Genomic DNA, 18170 nt, shown 5'->3' on the forward strand with positions numbered 1-18170 from the left:
CTCATTAAGGATCTGACTTTGGCTGGGGTCTTGATCTCACAGTTTGTGAGTTCGAGCCCCGCTTCGGGCTCTGTGGTGACACCTAGGAGAATGAAGCCTGCTTCAGATTCTGTGTCTCCCTCTATCTCTGTCCCTCCACTGTTTTTGCTCTGTCTCTCTCTCTCTCAAATATAAATAAACATTAAAAATTTTTTTTTAAAAAAAGAAAATGTAGCTAACTGGAACCAAATTTGTTTTCCAATTCTCCATCCCTGAAAGACTCCAGACTCACTTTTATAGCGCAACTATATACTCAAAAACAAATGCCTATCTCATAAAATAGTTTGGAGAAGGGAGAAAAGAGAGAGCAATCAATTTCCTTTATAAGGGTATTTCATCGAGCCACCAAGTTGGGCAAGGACCCTGGAAGGAAAGAAAAGTATAACCCAAACTTATTCATGAAGATGCAAAAATTCTTTATGATAATGTTTGCAAATCACATGCACTATGCCTAAAATGGAACGGACACAGCTCTTGTTCACAAGCAGCTCACAATCCAGGAGGGAGCAAAAATACAATGAGTTAAGTGACACTGAAGATATGAAATGTGACAGTTGGTCAACTGGTCAAATAGAGAATGCAACTGGTTGTTCATCCAAGAACTCTTTATAGGGAGGTAGCCTTTCAACTAGCCTTGGAAGAACAAGTTAGACAAAGTTAGAAGCTCTTTTCTCAGTGTAAGACTTGGGGTGACATTCCTCAATCCTTGTGATTAGCATCTTTTAACTTCATTATTTACTTGCATATCTGTTTCCTACCCCTGCCCCATAAAACATGGTTTGTATGGGCAATGGTCAATTTAGTCACACATATTTCTGTGATATTAGCATAAGGCCTCACACTTAGTAGATGTTCAGTAAAGATTTACTGAAGTCTTAGGAAAAAGAATTATTAATCTTGTTATTCCCGATCTGTGTATGGAAGAGTCTTTTGAAGAGAAAGCAGGAAGGAAGAAGCCAGAAGACCTTGGAGCAAGGAAGATTAGAATACATCAGTTATCTCCCCATTGTAGTCCTGAAAAAACAGAGACAAACAAGATGCTGAGATGGAATGAATGTCCAGACAGTGGTAAGAGAAATACAGAGGGAATTACTTTAAGGGAAGCGAAAGTTTGTTTCCACAAGCCTGACCTCCATTCATGCCTCTAAAGAGAGCATGGCTAAAGTATTCCTTTGTCCTTTCTCTTTCTTCTAGATGACTAGATTGAAAGGCTGGAGGAAAGACATAGTGGGGGGATATAGAAGAAATGTCCTGAGGAAAGACAATCTTGTCACTGAACTCTAACACTTAAGTGATTCCCATTTCTTAACTCCACCCCAAACTCATCACCATCCAATCTCCCAATAAGTTTCACAGAAAAAATCCAAAGGTAGTTACTTCAGGCAGAGGTAAACCATAGCCCATCTTGCCCATGGGACTATATATAAACCAAACATAAAAGGAAAAATCCTAGGACCTATAATGCAAATGCAAGTGAGGTGATGTTGATTTATTTATGGTACAGATGTCAGGAAAATATCATAGATTATAGTGTAGCAAATTGTTCAGATATCTGAACCTGGATTGTGTGGTTTGCTGAGCAGCAGAATTACTGTTTTTCCTCTATCAGGAAGTTGTTTCAGGGAGTGGATGTCAAGGGTTGCTGAGTGCCACAGATAAACTTTACATCGTTTCTTGGGTACAATTTATACCTGGTGAATTCCTCACCTGACCACCAATCATCCTTACCACATTGAACACATTTCCTATAAGAAACCTAAGGGGAATGTCAAGCAGCCTAATTAACTCAAATATATCTCTTATTTCTGCAATTCTCTTAGTCATCCTTTGAATGATTTATAAATCCTATGAGTAACCTGTTGGGATGAGCACTGGGTGTTGTATGGAAACCAAGTTGACAATAAATTATATTTCATATAAAAATTAAATAAATAAATAAATAAATAAATAAATATAAATAAATAAATAAATCCTGTGAGTGGAGCTGACTGTGAGCTTCATTTTTGCCAGTCCTCATAGATGTACTCCTTAAGACATGATTTCTAAAGTTTCAGATATGAAAGCCTGTGCTCTTTCTACTATGCTGCACTAACTCTAGGCTGGAAAGGAAAAAGGATTTTGGAATAAAGCACTATAATGTGGAGTACAGCTCCTTTTTTGGGTGGTTGATATTTAACTGCTAACAACTTTTTAAACTCCTCTTTCACTCTTCCCCTTGCATCCACATCTGGGTAAACTAATGAGAAAGCCCTGATGTTCCCATATTTAGCATCAGCACAGATTCAAACAACACACACCCTTCCAAAAGTACAGGAAGTTTTACCCAGCCCCACCCCTCACCACAATAGAAACCCAGTCCACTTCCTTTCCTTGCTCTTCAGACATTTCAGACGTCCTCGAAAGGTCTTCCCCATTCTCCACAGAGATCTCAATTATGTAAGTAATGAACCTTTTCATTCAATGTGTGTGTGGGGGGGGGGGGAGGGAGAAGGAGAGGGAGGGAGAGAAGGAGAGAGGGAGAAACATGTTATCAGTCATAACATCCAAACCAAATTTTGGAGGGGAAGTTCATCTGTGTGTGCTGATAGCCATACCAAGCATCCTAGGAAAATCTATTTATTCTAGCCTCTAGGACTCATAGAAGCATCCTTACCTCTTTCCAAACTTCCTTCTTTGTCATTTGGGGGGAAAAGATCACAGAATCTTAATTGTGCCGATTTATTCCACAAACATTGACAGACTTCACATTACAGGAGAGTAGTTAACAGCACAGGTGGGGGTTTAGGATTTCCTAAGCTGAATCCTGGCTATGTGGTCAGGACAAGTCATTTAACTTCTCTGTGTCTGATCTTTTCTTCCATTTCCAAAATAACACTATCTAGGAGTGGTGTTCAAAATGGTAAATGGAAAGGCAGAAGCACTGAACATTCTGGGTGGAGTCTGGCTCTCTATAGCACCCAGAATTAGCCTTTTAGCTGCTGTTGGATTGTGGGGAAGGGTATGTAGTCTGGATGACCAGGACATCAAAAACACCTTTGAAGCAGCAGCTGTTTACCACTCCGTATGGAAGTATTTCAACATTTTCATAACCAGCGAGCTGAATGTGCACCAGTTTAGTTGATAATAATAACAACAATAACAGCAGCAGCAGCACTTATTTCAAAGGATTGTTGTAGAAATTACAATCAAGAAAATTAATGCCAACGCTTAATATCCCACAGTTAGCAAGGGATTAAAAATATATGAACTATTATTACTATATTACTGGGCTCTCCTCTAGGTATAACACAGCACACACAGACAGAAATAAACCTCTGTAAGGGAGAATATGATTTAAAAAAAAATCTGATTTAGCTAGTTTTGTCAATGATTGAGAACAAAGTCATATTTCTCATAATCAAGTAAAGACTGCCATAACCAGCTATTCTTACTTAATAACAGATCAAATATCCATGAAAGTTTTCATAGACATCCAAATTCTTTGACATTCTTCACATCAAGAAGTAGGGTCTCTGTCCTTTCCTCCTGAAACTGAGCAGGCTTTGTGATTACCTCAACCACAGAGCACTGCAGAAGTGACACTATACAGTCCATTGCTAGGTCATAAAAATGCCATGTATTTTCCACCTTGTTTGCTAGGAACACTATCTTATGGGGTCTTTAATCACCATATAAGAAGCCCAACTACAATGAAGTTACCACCTAGGAGACAACTGAAGAGATTACACAGAGAAAGGGGGCAAAAAGAAATAGAACAAAGTCTATATTACACAACTATTTATAAAACTTAATAATATATACTCATGTAAAAAAAGGACTATACATTTTACCAGTATACTTACATGGCCACACACATTACCATACATATCAAACCTATTAAAGTGGGTGTCTATGAAGGAAATGAGAATAAAAGTGGAGATGGAAATAAAAGGGAATAAATAAATAAGAGGATGTGGTAAAACTTAAATCTCCATTACATGGCTGGTAAAAATGTAAAACAGTGCAATGGCTGTGAAAAACAGGAAGCTCTTCAAAAAGTTAAACACAGAATTACCATATGACTCAGCCTTTCCACTTCTAGATTTCAATTCCAAGAGACGTTCACACAAAAACTTGTAAACAAATTGATCATGGCAGCATTATTCATAATAGCCAAAAAGCAAAAATAACCCAAATGTCCATCACCTGATGAATGGATAAACAAATGTGGTAGGCCCATACAATAGAATGTCATTCAGCCATAAAACAGAATGAAGTACTGATGCATGCTACAACATGGATGAACCCTGGAAAAAACATGCTAAATGAAAGAAGGTAGACACAAAAAGCCACATACTGTATGATTCTACTTATATGAAATGTTCAGAATGGGCAAATTCATAGAGATAGAAAGTACATTAGTGATCTCTACAATAGTGAGAAGGGGAAATGAGGAGGTACTGTTGAATGGGGATGAAGTTTCTTTGGGGTGATAAAAATGTTCTGGATTTAGATAGATGATTGACAGATAGATGACAGATAGATGGGTAGATAGACAACAGAAAGAAAGAAAGAAAGAAAGAAAGAAAGAAAGAAAGAAAGAAAGAAAGAAAGAAAGAAAGAAGGAAAGAAAGAAAGAAGGAAAGAAAAGGAAGAAAGGAAGGAAGGAAGAAAGAAAAAATTGTCTCCTATTCATTGGATTGTGTCTTCACTCTTCTGGTAGTGTCCTTTGATGTACAACATTGTGAACATAGTAAAAACCTTTGAATTATACACTTTAAAATGGATAAAAAATGGTGAATGTTATGTTATGTGAATTTATCTCAATATATTTATTAGGATTTATCAGTACATATACTAAAACTGTAATGATACAGATATTAGCGTGGCCTCTGGGCAAAACCACATTTAATTACAGCTCCACTGATCACAGTCAGATAACAATTACAACATTAAGGATTAAAAGATAAGAAATAAAATGTCTAGGGGCACCTGGGTGGCTCAGTCAGTTAAGCGTCTGACTCTGGCTCAGGTCATGATCTCACAGTTCGTGGGTTCGAGCCCCATGTCAGGCTCTGTGCTGATAGCTCAGAGCCTAGAACCTGCTTCAGATTCTGGGTTTCCCTCTCTCTCTGCCCCTCCCCCACTCATTCATTTTCTCTCTCTCAAAAATAAATAAACATTAAAAAAATAAAGTTTTTAAAAGAACTAAAATGTCTATTATTTGCGGATAGTATGACTACCTGCCTAAAGAATTCCATAACATCTATAACCACATTGTTATGATTAACAGAAGGGTCAACAAGTTTGTTAGGAGAAAATCCTGATGAAAAAGTATAAACCTAGCCTAAGAAATTGGTGTTAACAGAATGACATGGAAGACACTTGTCACAAATACTCCATAATTAAATTCACAGGGTTTTCAGAGAATCCATAAATCATTTTGAAGATTCCAGCCAGTCTGCTCAAGGTCAGACTAGATTTACCTCTTTGTCTAGATTTACCTCTTTGCTGGCTAAAAGTTAATTTGCTTATCAATGAAAAAAAGAGCAAGACTTAAGTGATCCCAGACTTTTACAAATCTGTTTTTGCAGTTTGTTCACTGACAACAGTCTACTCGTTGTATCTATCCCATGAGTACATTTGCATGTGAATATATAACTAAGTGTCACCTATATTATTCTTCCATGTCTGTATAGAAGCTAAATTTACAAAATTGTATGCCTGCAAGAAACCATACAGAATGTAATTTTTATTTTTATATGAAATTTATTGTCAAATTGGTTTCCATACAACACCCAGTGCTCATCCCAACAGGTGCCCTCCTCAATGCCCATCACCCACTTTCCCCTCCCCCCTAAAGCCCCCCCCCCCATCAACCTTCAGTTTGTTGTATTTAAGAGTCGCTTATGGTTTGCCTCCTTCCCTGTCTATAACTTTTTCCCCCTTCCCCTCCCCCCTGGTCTTCTGTTGAGTTTCTCATGATCCACATATGAGTGAAAACATATGGTATCTGTCTTTCTCTGCCTGCCTTATCTCACTTAGCATAGCACTCTCCAGTTCCATCCACGTTGCTAAAAATGGCCAGATTTCAAGAATGTAGTTTTTTAAAAAAGAGAAGCAAACCAAGAAACAGGCTCTTAACTATAGAGAACAAACTGATATTACTGGAGGGGAGGTGGGTGGGGTGGATGAGTTAAATAGGGGATGGGGTTAAGGAGGGCACTTGTGGTGGTGGGCACTGAGTGTTTTCTGTAAATAATGAATCACTAAATTCTACACCTGAAACTAATATTACACTATATGTTAACTAATTGGAATTTACATAAAAATTTGCAGAAAAAAAAAAATATATATGTAAAAGCATTAAAAAAAGAATGTAATTTTAAAACCATGTAATTAACACTAACAATAGAATAATAAAGAATCTAGAGTAAATCTACTGAAAGTGTATAAGAACTTTACGAAAGAAAGTTATGGAACTTTATTGAGGCACATAAAGAAATACCTAAATAATAGAGAAACAAACCATATTTGTAAAGACAAGTCTCAATAATGATGGCATTTCCCCCCCCCCAAAAATTCTCAAACTCAATGTAATTATAGACAAAAGCTTAACAAGGTTAAAAGTTTACCTTAAAATAATATGAGAATCTATTTAAAAGTCAAAAGTAACCAACACTACTGGAAGAAAAAAAATAAAGGGGAGGTACTTCCCGAACCAGATAACAAAGTATTTTACAAGTCAATACCATTTAGAATAATCTCTAATAATGACAGAGGATAAACAAATATGGCAAAGGCAGAGAATAAGAGCCTAGAAAACAAAAACCTTCCATACACAAGCTCTGTTTATTAGAGAGACAGTGATACAAATCAGAAGAGGAACATTATTAGATTAATGAGGGTAGGAAAATCATCTATCTGTATGGAAAATATTCAAGATTCCTACTCACATAGATTAATGATTTCTTTTTTTTTTTTTTTAACGTTTATTTACTTTTGAGACAGAGAGAGACAGAGCATGAACGGGGGAGGGTCAGAGAGAGAGAGGGAGACACAGAATCTGAAACAGGCTCCAGGCTCTGAGCTGTCAGCACAGAGCCTGATGCGGGGCTCCAGCTCATGAACCGTAAGATCATGACCTGAGCCGAAGTCGGACGCTTAAGCGCTGAGCCACCCACGCGCCCCCAATGATTTCTGAAAATAAGGCAATTCCACTCATATGTGTACATCTTTCAGAAAAATTTCAAACATCTTCAAATAGGAACTTGCACAAAAATTGACCAGTCTTTATGTTGCAGTATGCTCCCCCTAAACATACTTTATTCAGGGTTTTTATCATGAATAGATGTTGTACTTTGTCATATCTTTTTTCAGCATCTATTCAAATGATATGTTAAAAATATCATCTATGGAAAGGATCATTCTTATCCTTTCTTCTATTAATGTCATGTATCACATTGATTGATTTGTGAATATTAAACCACCCTTGCAACCCAGGAATAAATCCCCCTTGTCCATGGTGACTTTTTGAATGTATTGTTGGATTTGGTTTGCTAGTTTTTATTGAGAAGTTTTGCATCTACATTCATCAGAAATACTGGCCCATAGTTCTCTTTTTAGTGGAATTCCTATCTGGTTTCCTATCAGGGTAATCCTGGCCTCATAAAATGAATTTGTAAGTTTCCCTTCCTTTTCTATTTTTTGGAATAGTTTGAGAAGAATAGGTACTAATTCTTTAAACATTTGGTAGAATTCCCCTGTGAAGCCATCTGGTCCTGGACTTTTGTTTGTTGGGAGATATTTGATTACCGATTCAATTTCTTTGCTGACTACCGGTCTGTTCAAGTTTTCTGCTTCTTCCTGTTTCAGTTTGGGTAATTTATATGTTTCTAGGGATTTATCCATTTCTTCTAGGTTGTCCAATTTGTTGGCATATGATTTTTCATAATTTTCTCTTATAATTGTTTGTATTTCTGTGGTGTTAGCTGTTATGTCTCCACTCTCATTTGCAATGTTGTTTATTCTGGTCCTTTCTCTTCTATAAATTTTGATAAGTCTGGCTAAAGATTTATCCATTTTATTAATGTTTTCAAAGAACCACCTCCTGGTTTCATTGATCTGCTCTACTGGGTTTTTTAGTCTCTGTATCATTTATTTCTGCTCTAATGATTCTTATTTCCTTCCTTTTGCTGGCATTAGGCTTCATTGGTTGGTCTTTTTCTAACTTCCTTAAGTGTAAGGTTAGATTCTTTATTTGAGGTTTTTCTTGTAGACCTACACTGCTATATACTTCCCTCTTAGGACTACTTTTATAGTATCTCAAAGGGTTTGGAGCAAGTGTTTTCATTTTCACTTGTTTCCATGTAGTATTTTTTAAATTCTTCTTTGATTTCCTGCTTTATCCATTTATTGTTTAGTAGCATGTTCTTTAGCCTCCATGTATTTCTGGGATTCCCAGATTCTTTTTTGTGGTTGACTTCTAGCTACATAGTGCTATAAAAAGGTGCATGGTATGACTTCAATCTTCTTGTGTTTGCTGATACCTGTTGTGTGACCTAATATGTCATCTATTCTGCAGAATATTCCATGTGCACTTGAAAAGAATGTGTTTTCAGGATGTCTTAGAATGGAGTGTTCTGAATATATCTGTTAGGTCCATCTGGCCCACTTTGTCATTAAAAGCCATTATTTCCTTGTTTATTTTCTGTTTAGATAATCTGTCCATCGATGTAAGTTAGGCGTTAAAATCTACTATCATTGCATTGTTATCAATTAATTCCTTTATGTTTGTAATTATTTTATGTATTTAGATGCTCTCATGTTGTGTGCATAAATATTTACAACTGTCTAACTTCTTGTTGGACTGTCCTCTTACTTATAACATGGTGCCCTTTTTTGTCTCTTATCACAATCTTTAAAGTCTAGTTTGTCTGATACAAGTATTGCTATTCCACCTTTCATTTGACATCCATTTGCATCATAAATGTTTCTCCATCCCCTCACTTTCAATCTGCAGGTGTCTTTAGGTCTAAAATGAGTCTCTGTTAGGTAGGATATAGATGAGTCTTGAGGTTTTTTTTTAATCCATTATGATACCCTATGTCTTTGATTGGAGTATTTAGTCCATTTACATTCAGAGTAATTATTGATAGATATGTATTTATTGTCATTTTATTACATGTTTTGTGGTTGTTTCTAGAGATTTTCTCTGATCCTTTCTGTCTTTCTCTCTTCTTTATTTGCTGATTTTCTTTGGTGATATATTTGGATTTATTTCCCTTATTCTTTGCAAGTTTATTTTTGGGGTTTGATATATGGTTACCATTAGGTTTGTTTATAAACTGTTCTCCAATTACCTATATTGGATTAGTCTATAGTAAATTGAGGGTTGTTCCAATTTGAACCCATTCTTTTCTCCTTTCCATCCTCCATGCCCACATTTTAGGTATATGTAATTATATTTTATATCCTTTTTATGTATGTGAGTTCCTTGACTGATTTTTAAAGAAATATTCATTTTTATTGCTATTGTGTTTCCTGCCTTTACACTGTCGCTTTTGGTCTCTCTTTTACACTCAAAGATTCTTCTTTAATATTTATTGCAGGGCTGGTTTAGGGGTAATGAACTTTAGTTTTTGTTTGTCTGTAAAACTCTTTATCTCTCCTTCTTCTGAATGACAGCCTTACTGGAAGAGTATTCTTAGGTATAGATTTAGGTATAGATTTTTCCCACTCAGCACTCTGAATATATCATGCCACTCCCTTCTGGCTTGCCATGGTTTCTGCTGAGATATCTCCAGGCAGCCTTATGGGTTTTCTGCTGTAAATTAATGACTTCTTTTGCCTTGTTGCTTTTAAGGTTTTTCTTTGGCACTTTTTTTTTTTTCAAACTTAATTACAATATACCTTAGTGTGGGCCTGCTTTTGTTGATTTTGATGGGAGTTCACCGTGCCTCCTAGATCTGGATATCTATTTCCTTCTCCAAATTAGGGAAATTTTCAGCTATTATTTTTTCAAATAAACTTTGTGTCTCCTTTACTCTCTCTTTTTTTGTGGGACTCCTATAATACAAATGTTATCATGTTTGATAGAGTCACTGAGTTCCCTAAGTCTATTCTTGTTTTGCACAATTCCTCCTTCTCTCTTTTGTTCAGCTTCATTTTTCTCCATTGCTTTGTCTTCTAGGTCATCAATTCAATCTCTGCTTATTCCAATCTGCTATTCATTGCATCTAGCATGTTTCTAATCCATCAATGCACTCTTCATATCTGACTGATTCTTTTTTAACTCTTTTATCTCTGTGGTAAGGTCTCACTGATGTCTTCCATTCTTTTCTCAAGTCCAGTGAGTATCCTTATGATTACTGCTTCAAATTCTCCATCAGATATGTTACTTATATTTGTTTCACTTAGATCTCTGGCTGTGACCTTATCTTGTTCTTTCATTTGTGATAAATCCCTATGTTGTTTTTGTATTTTATCTAAGCTAGTTATTTCTCCTGCTCCTGAAAGTAATGGCTTTATGAAGAAGAGGTCATGCAGTGCCCAGGACCTGGTGCTTTAGGGAGTGTCTCCAGTATGTGCTGCATGCTCTGTGCTGCTGTGTTTCTCTGCTCTATCCTTCAGGCCAGTCCTCTGCAGAGGCTCTCCTTGTCTGCTGTGGGCAATGTTTCACCTCTGGTCTGAACGTGGTGAGTTTTAACTAGGTGTCTGGTCTGCTTATGAAATGAGACCTGCCACCACCTCTTCTGCAACTGAAGCCCTGCAAAACTCTGGTTGAGAGATGTAGTGTGCACAGGGGTCTGTGCTGCTCTTCTACTGGAAGGGCTGATCATGCTGCGATTGAGGCAACATGAATGAGAAGGGCAGTTCTACTGGAGCACAGAGGATGGGGCTTGGTGTATAGAGTTAGGCAGCCAGTGTCCATGCTCTGTGTACTGCTTCCTGTAGGTGGCTCTGTATTTATGCTGATGGACAGGGGAGGGAAATGATGCCAGGCAGCTCCTTTTTTCTTAGAGAAATGTCTCCATGAAAGCTGTCTTTCAGGAAAATACTTCAAGTAGAGTAAATAATCTCCCCACCGTGTGCTCCAGGTGCTGTTCACGTCACTCCTTCCACTCTATCTGTCCCTGGGTAGTTTGCCTGCCTTCTCTCCAGGAACAGCACAATGCCCTTCACACTCTACCCCAGCCAAGCCCCCTGACTTTTAAAACTCCAGGCTTTAAGCCTTCCTTGTTGCAAGAACTCACAAAATCAAGCCCCTCTCACTTTCCAAGCCAATGGCCATGGGGAAATGTTCTCCTTGTGCGTTCCCCACTGTGTGCTCCTCTCTCTCTCTCTCCCTCCCTCTCTCTCTCTCTCTCTCTCTCTCCGCCCCCTTCTCTGTGACTATGTCTCCCTCCACTCTGCAACAGCCAGGGCCCATTTCTCCTCTAAACCACATCTCCATACTTCCTACCTTCTTCAGTGTGGTCTTTTCTCTTCCTTTCATTGTGGAGTTTATTCTGTCAGTCTTCGTGTCAATTTCTGGGGTATTTAGGATAACTTGATAGTCATCTAGTTGTGTTCATGGGCAAGGCAAGCCTAGAGTCCTTCTATTCTGCCATCTTGTTTCCCCTAGCTGGTACTTTCTTATACTTTTTATCTCCTTGTTGAAGTTCTCACTGTGTTCATCCATTTTTCTCCTCAGTCTGATGAGCATATGTATGACCGTTACTTTTAACTTTTTACCAGGTAAATTATGTATCTGTCTCATTAAAGTTTTTTCCAGAGGTTTTATCTTATTCCTTCATTTGGAACTTATTCATCTATTTCTTCATTTTTCTTGATTCTCTATGTTGGTTTCTATATAGTAGATGAATCCACTATCTCTCCCAGTTTTGAAGGAATGGCCTCAGGTTAGAGGTGAGCCTTGTTGTTCAACCCTTCTTCAGGCCTTGTTGTCTCTCAAACCTTTGTGCTTGTCCAAGTAACCTATTATATTTTTAATAGTTTCCAGTAGTTGAAGACGTGCAAGACCTGTCACTGTTCCTAAAGGGATGGTCTAATCACCTAAATTCAGGATTTTTAGAAGCCAAACCTTCATACAGCAGATTTTAAAAGAATGCAAATATATACAGTTCTGTAGAATCACAAATATAAGCCCCACTTGCCAGATGATTTAGTGGTGTCCCCAGGTGCCAGTCTGAACAATTGGGGCTCCAGGTGAGTATGTAACATTTTTTCTTGGAAATACCAGCAAGCTGGAGCAAGGCAGAGGGAGAGCCCCAATATGGCATCCACAACCTATATTCCTTGAGAGAAGCTCCACAGTTCACTAAATGTGTGCCAAACCTGAAGCCTGCCCCTCAGGCCAAACTTAAGGACAAGTAAGAAGCCTCCTTCACAGAAATATTGGGGAGTGGGTGGAGTACGCCTCAGGCTGCTATCTGAATACAGTCCCGGGGTGGTAGCCTATCAAGAATCACCTTTCTGATTGCCACAGTCCCATGGAACTCCTGGCCACCAAAGCAAGGTAATCAAGGGGCCCTGTGGAGCATGGCAGGAGAGCACAACAATAGCTCCTGACCTCCATGTTTTTTGAAAAGGATTACAGCCAGCTCTTAGGTGCATGTTTAATTAGAAGTCTGATCCTCAGGTTACAGCCATGATGATTAGCTAATAGGCCTCCTTCACAGGAAGACTGAGCTCCTAGGTCTGTGGCCTCTTGCTGTGCCCTAGGGGTAACAGGGGTCTAAAAACTCTTCTCCTTTGATTATAGTCCTTTGGGACCAACAAGCATAAGCTCCACTGGCTTCCAGAGCCAGGTGATGTAAAGCTGTCCTCTGGCACAAAATCAGGGTGCTGGCTAGGGGTATGAGCTCCCTTCTGGGTGACATTGACTACTACAATCCCATGAGACCAGGGCCTGAAGCTCCCCTTGACTCCAGACACAGGTAGTCAAGAGGCATCCCCTGAGAAAAACTGCCACAAAGATTGGGGGACCAGAAATATATAAAATCCCCCTTTCAGGAGATCTGGTGCTCTGGAACACAGTAAAAGGAGAGTGTAAAGATGGTGCCCACCAGTCTCCATCCCCTGAAGGTGTTCCAGCAGGTTCCCAACTATGTGTGTTAAATTAGATGCCCACCCCTTAAGCCAATGCTTTAATATGAGCAGGTGAGTCTCCTTTACTTTAAGCCTGGGCATGGTCAGCTACTTCTGAGCTGGGCCCTAGGACAGGTAACAGAGTGTGTGGGCCTTTTAATAGTTGTGTCCCAGATCACTACAATTTTGTGGGTCTCAGCTCACAAGTCTAATTGGTTTTCAAAGTTAGATATATTTGGGGGTTCATTTCTCAAGGGCAGGTCTAAAAGTTGAGGTTCCGATGGGTTCAACCACTTCACTCTTTAAGGGAAGCTCTGGTTTTGAGGTTTTTCTTTTCCCATTTCTGGTTTGTCACAACAGGGATACAGTTTATGGCAAAACTGTGTCCCAGCCTTTCCTCCCCACTTCAATGTGGTTTTCTTCTTGATTGCCCATTGTGCAATCATCACTCAGCCATCCTTAGTTTTTTTAAGAGGAAATTATTCCATATGTAGCTATAAAACTCAGTGTGTCCATGGAAGGAGGTAAGTTCAGGCTCTTTCCATGCTGTCATCTTGAACTGGAGATGAGAGGGGCGCCTGGGTGGCGCAGTCGGTTAAGCATCCGACTTCAGCCAGGTCACGATCTCGCGGTCAGTGAATTTGAGCCCCGCGTCGGGCTCTGGGCTGATGGCTCAGAGCCTGGAGCCTGTTTCCGATTCTGTGTCTCCCTCTCTCTCTGCCCCTCCCCCGTTCATGCTCTATCTCTCTCTGTCCCAAAAATAAATAAACGTTGAAAAAAAAAAAAAAAAGAACTGGAGATGAGTGTATAAGCTCTTTTCTGGGAGATACCAGTGAGCTGGAACAAAGCAGAGGGAGAGTGCCAAGATGGTGTCCACAGCCTACATTCCACAAAAGCAGCTCCATAGTCCACTAGATATATGCCAAACCTAAAGGGTGACCCTCAGCCTTGCTCAAGACAAACAGACTGGTATCCTTCACAGAAAGACTGAGAGTTGACATGAGATTGAGAAATGAAACCCAGTCCTTTCTCAGTATTGGGGGGTTGACCTACGTAACAGGAGCCAGCTGTATGGTGGAATGAATTTGCTTGTAAATCTGATTTTGAGGTCATGGGATTTCTTCACCCTCTTCACTAGTTTATACAACATTTACTGAGATCTTACCATATACAGAAAATGTGCTCATACCATGAAAGAATCTGAAGTGGATCAAACACACTCTGTCATCCATCTATATACTCATAGCATAGCAATAGAGAAGACATGAGCACTGAAACAAGACTCAGCAGAAGAGTGCAAAAAAAATCCGCTAAGAACTGTAACATGGTAGCACTCATATAGAAATTCTCAGAGATTCAAATTAAACACAAGGGAACACTGCACCTAGAGACATTTCCCTTGATGCCCCTTGTTCTCATAGAGTTGATCTTAAAACCAATTATGTGCTGGGGAGAAAATAACTCCTATTTGAATGTTTCTTCAGGCCAAGAAACTTATAATATAACCTATATCATTCTATTGTCATTAATGTAATGTGAGCTAGTACTACCAGAACAACTTCTTTCCATTACTCAGCTCCTTCTCACTGCTTAGGTCACCCTCCTCTCACCCAAGACTTAAGTAAATGTAGCTAGTTACTGTTGGTTCTTAGACCCAAATTTGTCTGTAACTGATATCAAAACTCTTGCTTGTTAGAAAACAAAACACTTTCCATGGGATTTACATATGAGGGAAAACTGTCAGCAATAACGTTACTAAAAAGTTCTAATATAAAAGATAGAGAACAGTGAAATTCTCTCCTTCTCACCATAAACACACAATATGCGTTTAACAGTTTAAGCTCGCTTTGGTGTTGAATCATCCAAATGAGCCAACATAATGTTGGGAATGTTGTTAATTTTCAACTGAACAACTGTAGAAAAACAACTTTAGCAAAAAAAAAAAAAAAAAAAAAAAAGTCTTTTACAGGAGATAAAAACTAAATCTAACATAAAGGTCTTTCACAGAAAATGAAAGCTAACAAGTTTTATTACAACTGCTTCTCTCTCTGTCCTTGAGTGACTTGTGAACTGGAGCAGTAAAGCAGTTAAAGCACTTTTCCTGAGGAAGAAACTCTAATGTGCCCATGTCTTTTCTCCCTAATTCTTCACCTATCCTGTTTCTGCTATGTTTATTATCACGCGTTCACCACCCCCTACCATTGGTACACACACACACACACACACACACACACACACACACACACACACACATCAACTTTAGTCTTCTATTTACAGTAATTTTAAATTCTTTTAATGTTTTTTTTTTTTTTTTAATTTTTTTTTCAACGTTTATTTATTTTTGGGACAGAGAGAGACAGAGCATGAACGGGGGAGGGGCAGAGAGAGAGGGAGACACAGAATCGGAAACAGGCTCCAGGCTCTGAGCCATCAGCCCAGAGCCCGACGCGGGGCTCGAACTCACGGACCGCAAGATCGTGACCTGGCTGAAGTCGGACGCTTAACCGACTGCGCCACCCAGGCGCCCCAATGTTTATTTATTTTTGAGAGAGACAGAGTGTGAGTGGGAGAGGGGCAAAGAGAAAGGGAGACAAAAATCTGAAGCAGACTCAGGTTCCCAGCTGTCATCAAAGATCCTGACACAGGGCTCAAACTCACAAACCGCAAGATCATGACCCTAGCCAAAGTTGGATACTTAACCAACTGAGCCACCCAGGTGCCCCTATTTGCAGTAATTTTTAAACCCAAGATCTCACACACACACACACACCAGGCATCACAATATAAACAAATAAATAAACAGGATTCTTTTTTTTTTTTTTTTAACAGGATTCTTTTTAATCAGCTGGATTTTTTATTTTATAAACTTGATATGTTACATTTTCTAAATTTAAGGTGTTCAGTGTATTACTTGATTCATTTATATATTGCAATATGATTGCCATTCAATATTATGTATAAACACATTTATATATTATTATCTATATTCATTATACTATGCGTTAGATCTCTATGGCTTATTTGTCAGTCATTACAAGTTTGTAGTCTTAAATAGCATCAGTTTTTATTCCCCCATGCCAGCTATCAGCAGATAGCCATTTTACTCTGTTTTTTTGGTAGGTTTGACTTTTTTTGATTGAACATATAAGTGATATCATACAATACTAGTCTTTCTCTGACTTATCTCACTTAGCATAATGTGCTCAAGGTCCATTCATGTTGTTGCAAATGGCAGGATAACCTCCTTTCTTGTGACTTAATAATATTGCATTACAAATATACACCACAGTCCAACTTTGGCTCAGGTCACGATTTCATGGTCCGTGAGTTCGAGCCCCGCATCAGGCTCTGTGCTGACAGCTCAGAGCCTGGAGCCTGTTTCAGATTCTGTGTCTCCCTCTCACTCTGCCCCTCCCCTGTTCATGCTCTGTCTCTCTCTGTCTCAAAAATAAATAAACATTAAAAACAAATTTTTAAAAACAAATATACACCACAGCTTTTGTACCTATCATTCATTGATGGACATTTGGGTTGTTTGCATATCTTGACCAGTGGGAATAATGCTGCGATAAACATGAGTGTGCCTGTATCTCATCAAAATCTTGTTTTCATTTCCTTTGGTTACATACCCAAAAGTGGAATTGCTGGATCGTATAGGTCTATTTTCAATTTTTTGAAAAGCCTCTATATTGTTTTCCACAATAGTAAGACTAATTCCCAGCAGTAGTGTATAGGGATTCCCTTTTAACCCTATCCTTGCTGGCAATTATCATGCCTTCTTGAAGATAGCCATTCCAATAAATGTGAAGTGATATTTCACTATGGCTTTTATTTGCATCTCCTTCATGATCAGTGATGCTGAACATCTTTTCATGTGCCCATTAGCCATTTTGATGTTCTCTTTGAAAAAATATCTATTTAGTTCTTCTGCCCATTTTTTATCTGGATTGTGTGTTCTTTGTTGTGTTAGTTCTTTACACATTTTGGATATTAATCCCTTATCCAAGATATGGTTTGCAAAATTTCTCTCATTCTGCATGCTGTGATTTCATTTTGTTAATTGTTTCTTTCATTGCATAGAATTTTTGCTATTGTTGGTGCTTTTGGTCTCATTCCCAAAAAAAACCATTCCCAAGACCAATTTCAATGAGTTTCTTCTCTATACTTCCTTCTAGGGGGTTTAAGGTATCAGAGCTTATATTTAAGTATTTAATTCATTTCAAGTTAATTTTTGTCAGTGGTGTGAGATAGGAGACCAATTCCATCATTCTACATGTGTTTCTCGTTTTCTCAGCAGCATTTGTTGAAGAAACTATCCTTCTCATCATTGAATGTTCTTGGCTCCATTACCAAATATTATTTGAGTATATAGGCCATGATATAATTCTAGGATTTCTATTCTGTTCCTTTGGTCTATTTATTTTTACACTAGAGCTACACTGTTTTTTATTGCTATGACTTTGTAGTATAGTTAAAATCACGAAGTGTGATACCTCTAGATTTGTTCTTTTTTTCCTCAGGATTTCTTGAGCTACTCAGGGTCTTTTGTGGTTCCACCACAAATTTTAGGATTATTTCCTCTTATTCGGTAAAGAATATCTTTAGCATTTTGATAAGGATTACATTAAATCTGTAGATAGCTTTGAATAGATTGGCCATCTTAACAATATTTATTCTTAGGATTCATGAGGATGAGATGTCTTTCCACTTGTTTTATGTCTCTTTTAATTTCTTTCAGCCAAGCCTTCTAGTTTCCATTATACAGATCTTTCACATCCTTAGTTTAATTTATGCCTAAGTATTGTATTGTTTTTGAAGTTGTGACTGGGATAATTTTCTTTCTTTCTTTCTTTCTTTCTTTTTTTTTTTTTTTGAAGTTTTTATTTAAACTCCAGTTAGTTAACATACAAGTGTAGAATTTAGTGATTCATCACTTACATACAACACCCAGTGCTCATTACAACTGCCCTCAAAACCCATCCCCCACCTACCTCCCTCCAGTAACCCTCAGTTTGTTCTCTACAAATAGTTAAGAATCGGTTTCCTGTTTTGCCTCCTTT

General features: G+C 38.2%; 1 protein-coding gene across 2 annotated transcripts in view; it reads left to right on the forward strand.

The window, feature by feature from the left end:
- The first annotated feature begins 2238 nt into the window (after nt 1–2238).
- The window catches only part of LOC112865953 (interferon-induced very large GTPase 1-like), a 52710-nt gene continuing 36778 nt past the window's right edge, over nt 2239–18170 (forward strand). For both annotated transcript variants that reach the window (XM_086678088.1, XM_086678089.1), the window contains exon 1: nt 2239–2475. The gene's annotated coding sequence lies outside the window, so the exon portion shown is untranslated. The remainder of the gene's footprint in view (nt 2476–18170) is intronic.

Source organism: Puma concolor, chromosome D1, assembly GCF_028749965.1.
Source record: "Puma concolor isolate L17-30 chromosome D1, mPumCon1.1.hap2, whole genome shotgun sequence".
NCBI lineage: Eukaryota > Metazoa > Chordata > Mammalia > Carnivora > Felidae > Puma > Puma concolor.